The following is a 6000-nucleotide window of genomic DNA, read 5'->3' on the forward strand; positions in this document are numbered from 1 at the left end:
AAAAATGTAATTAGCTCAGTAGAAAAAAAATAATAAAAAAAAAATAGAAGTCAATAGAAAGTCCCCACCATTATAGAAAAACACACTTCGGTGTGACATCTGCAAAAACCTGTGCATGTTTATAATCAGTTTTGGGGAAAGTTACTTTTAATATATTACAATATTATGTTACTCTCTAAAAAAGTAACTAATTACTAAGATACTTTTTATGAAAAGTAATGCGCTACATTACTTTTGCTTTACTTTTTCTCACCTGTGCTGGGCTTGCTTGTTCTATTTTTGGCAAATGTTCAGGCCCTTTCACACCAAAAGTGAAATTAAGAAGCCTCAAGCTGAAGGAAATGCATTTTTATTTAAGTAGAGGGCGCAGCTCAAATGAACCTTTCAGCTGTGCTGCCATTCTGGATTAAAGAAGAATAGGATACAAGAGGAGGAAGTTCAACACTCTTGTTTCTAAATATAATCTAAAGTAATTTTTAAAGTGAGATTAAATACATAAAGTATATTTGTGTAATTTAATATGGTTAATTATTACATGTTTGCATAAAATTCTGAGATCACATTTCACGTTTTTATTCATTTTGAGGAATAATGAATGTTTTCATGCAAGTGAGAAGAGTAAATGCATGTTCACATTTAGTCTAGAACTACAATAACCATCATGTTTACACAGCACACACAACACCCCTGCACTTTATGCAGTCAATAAATGTGAAAAAATAACTTGCGTTACTTATTTAAAAAAGTTACTTATTTTGTTGCAAATTGAAAAAGTAATGCGTTACTTAACTAGTTACTTGAAAAAGTAATCTGATTATGTAACAAGTTACTTGTAATGCATTACCACACTGTTTATAATGTTGAAGAATGGCAAAAATATTTAAAATTATATCTTTGAATCAGAATAGATCTATTTAACCTAAAACATATTAATTGCAAGCATACAGATTACCAGATAACTGCAAACCGCTCTATTCGCCGTGGGAGTTTTGCTCGTTCATTCTGGTGAGTGTCTACATTCCACCGCAAGCGCACGTGAGCTTGGCTTTACAGATACTCACTGATATGATCACAGAGAGTGAGCAACAACACCCGGACTCTGTTTTAATCATTCTTGGGGACTTTAATAAAGCGATTCTCTCACGTGAACTGCCAAAATACAGACAGCATGTTACATGTCCCACCAGAGACAGTAATATACTGGACCATTGTTACACAGCAATAAAGGATGCATATCACTCTGTCCCACGGGCAGCTTTGGGGCTCTCTGATCACTGTTTAGTTCATCTCATACAAACCTACAGGCAGAAACTGAAATCAGCTAAACCTGTAGCAAAGACTGTAAAGAGATGGACCACCAAAACAAAGCAGGCTTTACAAGCCTGTTTCGAATGGACTGATTGGAGTGTTTTTGAAGCTGCTGCCACCAATCTGGACGAGCTCACAGAGACTGTAACTTCATATATCAGTTTCTGTGAAGATATGTGCATTCCTACCAGGAATCTGGTATCTGGAATCTAACTTACAACAACAACGACAAGCCATGGTTCACTGCAAAACTCAACCAGCTCTGTCAGGCCAAAGAAGATGCTCGCAGAAATGGGGACAGAGTCTTGTACAAACAGGCCAAATACACACTGGAAAAGGAGATCAGAGTGGCAAAGAGGAATTATTCCGAAAAGCTATAGATTCAGTTCTCTTCTAGTGACACGGCTTCAATGTGGAAAGGTCTGAAAGTCATCACCAATTACAAGACACCATCCCCCAGCACTGTGGAGAATCAACAACTGGCAGACGATCTGAACGAGTTTTATTGCAGGTTTGAAAAATCACCATTCACACCTCCTGTAACCCCCGTCTCCCCCACACCTGCAATTCAGTTCAGTGAAGACGACGTGCGCCAGGTCTTCAGAAAACAAGAGAAGAAAGGCACCAGGCCCAGACGGTGTGACACCAGCCTGTCTGAAAACCTGCGCTGATCAGCTGGCCCCCATCTTCACACAGATCTTCAACAGATCACTGGAGCTGTGCGAAGTCCCCTCATGCCTCAAACGCTCCACCATCATCCCCGTCCCAAACAAACCCAAAATTACTGGACTTAATGACTACAGACCTGTGGCTCTAACGTCTGTGGCCATGAAATCATTTGAAAGACTGGTTTTGGCTTATCTGAAGGACATCACTGTACCCTTACTGGACCCCCTGCAGTTTACCTACAGAGCAAACAGGTCTGTGAATGATGCAGTCAATATGGGACTGCATTATGTTCTGCACCATCATCCCATCACTCCTCCAGCCCAAATTAACTCAGCTCTCCATGCCCACCTCTGTCTGTCAGTGGTTCATCAGCTTCCTGACAGACAGGCAGCAGCTAGTGAGGCTGGGAAAATTCTCATCCAGCACCCGCACCATCAGCACTGGTGCCACTCAGGGCTGTGTTCTCTCCCCACTGCTCTTCTCCCTGTACACCAATGACTGCATCTCTAAAGACCCCTCTGTCAAGCTCTTGAAGTTTGCGGATGACACCACACTGATCCGCCTCATCCAGGGCGGTGACGAGTCTGCTTACAGAATAGAGGTTGAACAGCTGGCTGTCTGGTGCAGTCTTAACAACCTGGAGCTCAACACGCTCAAGACAGTGGAGATGATCGTGGACTTCAGGAAAAAACCCCCTGCTCTCCCCCCACTCACCATCATGAACAGCACTGTGACTGCAGTGGAGTCATTCAGATTCCTAGGCACCACAATCTCCCAGGACCTGAGGTGGGACAACCACATTGAGTCCATTGTGAAAAAGGCCCAGCAGAGGTTGTACTTCCTTCACCAGCTGAGGAAGTTCAAGAACTGTACTTATCCAGAGTGAGCAAAAGGGCAAAGAAAATCACTCTGGACCCCTCACATCCAGCACATTCCCTCTTTGAACTGTTGCCGTCTGGTCGACGCTACAGAGCTCTGAGCACCAGAACGACCAGATACAGGAACAGTTTCTTCCCTGAGGCAATCCATCTCTTGACAAACGTGGAACACACAGCACTATAATACATTATTTACTTAAAACACATACTTATGATATATGCAAATTTGAAATATAAATAACTGTACATACAAAATTGTCTATATTATATATGGTGTTTTTTTGCTATTTTGCACATTGTCTATCTTATATTTGTATATTATTCTTTTATCCTTTTATTATCTGTGTCTTGTATTGTTGCTGTCATTCTGTTGCACTGTGGAGCTTCTGTCACTAAAACAAATTCCTCGTATGTGTAAACATACCTGGCAATAATACAGCACCTCATTCTGATTCTGATTCTGAGATAGGGCCTTTCAGTTATATAGCACACACACACACACACACACACACACACACACACACACACACACACACAAAAGAAAAACTACGGAAGCCCTGAACCGCATGGTGAAAAAAAAAAAAACACTGGTGGGGAGGGAAAAAAAAATTAAAACTTATCTCGTTATTTCAAGATATTAAGTCGTTATTTCGAGATATTAAGTCGTTATTTCAACATAAGTCGTTATTACGACATAATATCTCGTTATTTCAAGATATTAAGTCGTTATTTCAACATAATATCTCGTTATTTCAAGATATTAAGTCGTTATTTCGAGATATTAAGTCGTTATTACGACATAATATCTCGTTATATCAAGATATTAAGTCGTTATTTCAACATAATAACTCATTATTGTATATCAAGTATGATAAAGGGCGTGTATTCTTCAATGTCTTCAGTGGCGCAACAATAACGTGTTAGATCTCAATCTTTCACTACGATCGCTGCGGTTTCGAATCCGCCTGTTGCCGAGTTTGTTCTTCTCTATTTTCACATCACATATCAGAAAGGCATTTATTTTCAATAAAAATGAAAATAATGTTCTAAAAGTGGAAATAACCTGCCTAACGAGTATTTAATAACTTTAAAAATATTTATTGGGCAGGGTTAACAGCATGTTCTCTTTCGATATTAGCCACTAGAGGGCAGAATAAGACAGGGAATCAATTAAAGAACGCAATAGTTAAGTTGACCTACTGTTACAAGTTGGTGCTCCAAAATCCCAGAGGGATATCATTGGAATTTGCATTTATTCCAGGCTAACACTTAGGTTAAATTTATTAGCCAATAGCCCATAGTAAATAAAACAATTTACAGTGCAAATAGCTGTATATCAGGGGTGTCAAACTTACGGCCCGTTGTCCAATCTGATTTTAACTATAATAAAACATAGAGATGCTCTAGTCCAGGGGCCAAAAACCTTTTTAAGTGTTTTTTTTTTTTTTTTTATTTCGGGCTTGCAAATAAACTGCTTTGTAATAATTTCCCAAAATTTCATTTGTGTATTTACGAAGTCTGTAAACAAGACTTTAACACAGGCACACGCTGAACACGGACACAAAGAGGAGAACAGACGCGCCAGCAGAGAAAATACTGCACCATGCACAAGCTCACTGTTCACGAAATATAGGAAGAATAATATAAATATTACAGTGGGATTGATATGAATGTATCTCTGAAGGGAACTGTCTTCAGAAAAGTTTTGATGGCTTTTCCTCTTATCTCCGTATAAAGTAGTAGTATTAGCCTACATTTATCGAAAAGCGCTGCTTTGTGTATAGCAGTAACCATGGAAACGCTGTATCACTGCTGTTCCATTTTCATTCAGTCCGTCTGCTGATTTTGTTTTGTTATGTAGCATAATTTCACAAAGCTAAAGTCAGACCAGACCTAGTTTTTGCTGTTAATCTTGAAATTATTCAGTAATTTAAATTAAAAACAACTGCTCATGCTCATGTGCATAACATCTTTGTTGGGATTATGATAAAAATGCAGTGTGTTTGCCTCTAATATCAAAGAGCTATACATATTTTTTTTTGTTTGTTTAATACGGTGACCGGGAGGGGACATGTTCAGTTCACTTAGTTTTGTCGTGGCCACGACATATAAACTTGTGGGAACGTGATAATATGTCAAGATATTAATTCGTGGGAACGTAATAATAAGTCTTGGCCACGAGATCGTTTTGTCGAGGTAACGACATCTATCTCTCTTGGCTACGAGTTAAATGAGTAAACAACCTGCGCTACCATAGCAACCTGGAATTATCAGATATGGATTTTAATTAAGAATGATAAAATAAGGGCGGAATTAAGAAATTATTATATTAATATATTTGATTGCTGTCTATAGTCAACATCGCGCGCAATGTAATAAGCTATAAATAGCCTATTTCGGGCGATGTTGCCACTATAGCATTAAAATGAAGTTCATTATCAATTTGATAACAAACTTCATTTAATGATAAAAGAATGTAAAAACATTAAATAATAAAGGCCTAGAAGAAAACATTTATCCATTATGTCGTAATAACGAGATAAGTTTTAATTTTTTTTTCCTCTCCACCATTTTTTTTTTTTTTTTCACCATGCGGTTAAGGGCTTCCGTAGAAAACATGTACTGTAGATCTTGATACATTTGAGCAATTTATAATTAATTAAAACCACTGATGTTTCTGCTAATATTTAAGTAAAGGGTTTTCACGTATGCTCTTTGTCTTAGAGACATGCACATACTTCAAAGGTTATATGTGGCCACTTCTGAAAAGCACATTTCAATCCAAAGTGGTTGTTGAAATACGAGGAATCTGCATATAATATGTTGTACACAGAGAGTGCATTTCTGTAGCTACAGTATGTACACCATGCATGGTGCTAGCAACACCAAGATATTGGGTTTTAGTCCCAGGGAATGCATGAACTGATATATGCATTTAATGCAACATAAGTGACTTTGGATAAATGTGTAAATGTTAATCACATTCAATTAAGTGACAACACTGTTAAAAAATAAAATCCACCATTTAAACTTAAAAACTTAAGTTCAGTTGCTGCTTTAAATTTAAAGTATAATCAAATAAAAACGTTAAAATTGTTTAAATTACTTTGAATCAGACCATAAGTTGCCATGACTTACTGATCAT

Source organism: Ctenopharyngodon idella, chromosome 18 (assembly GCF_019924925.1).
Source record: "Ctenopharyngodon idella isolate HZGC_01 chromosome 18, HZGC01, whole genome shotgun sequence".
Lineage (NCBI taxonomy): Eukaryota > Metazoa > Chordata > Actinopteri > Cypriniformes > Xenocyprididae > Ctenopharyngodon > Ctenopharyngodon idella.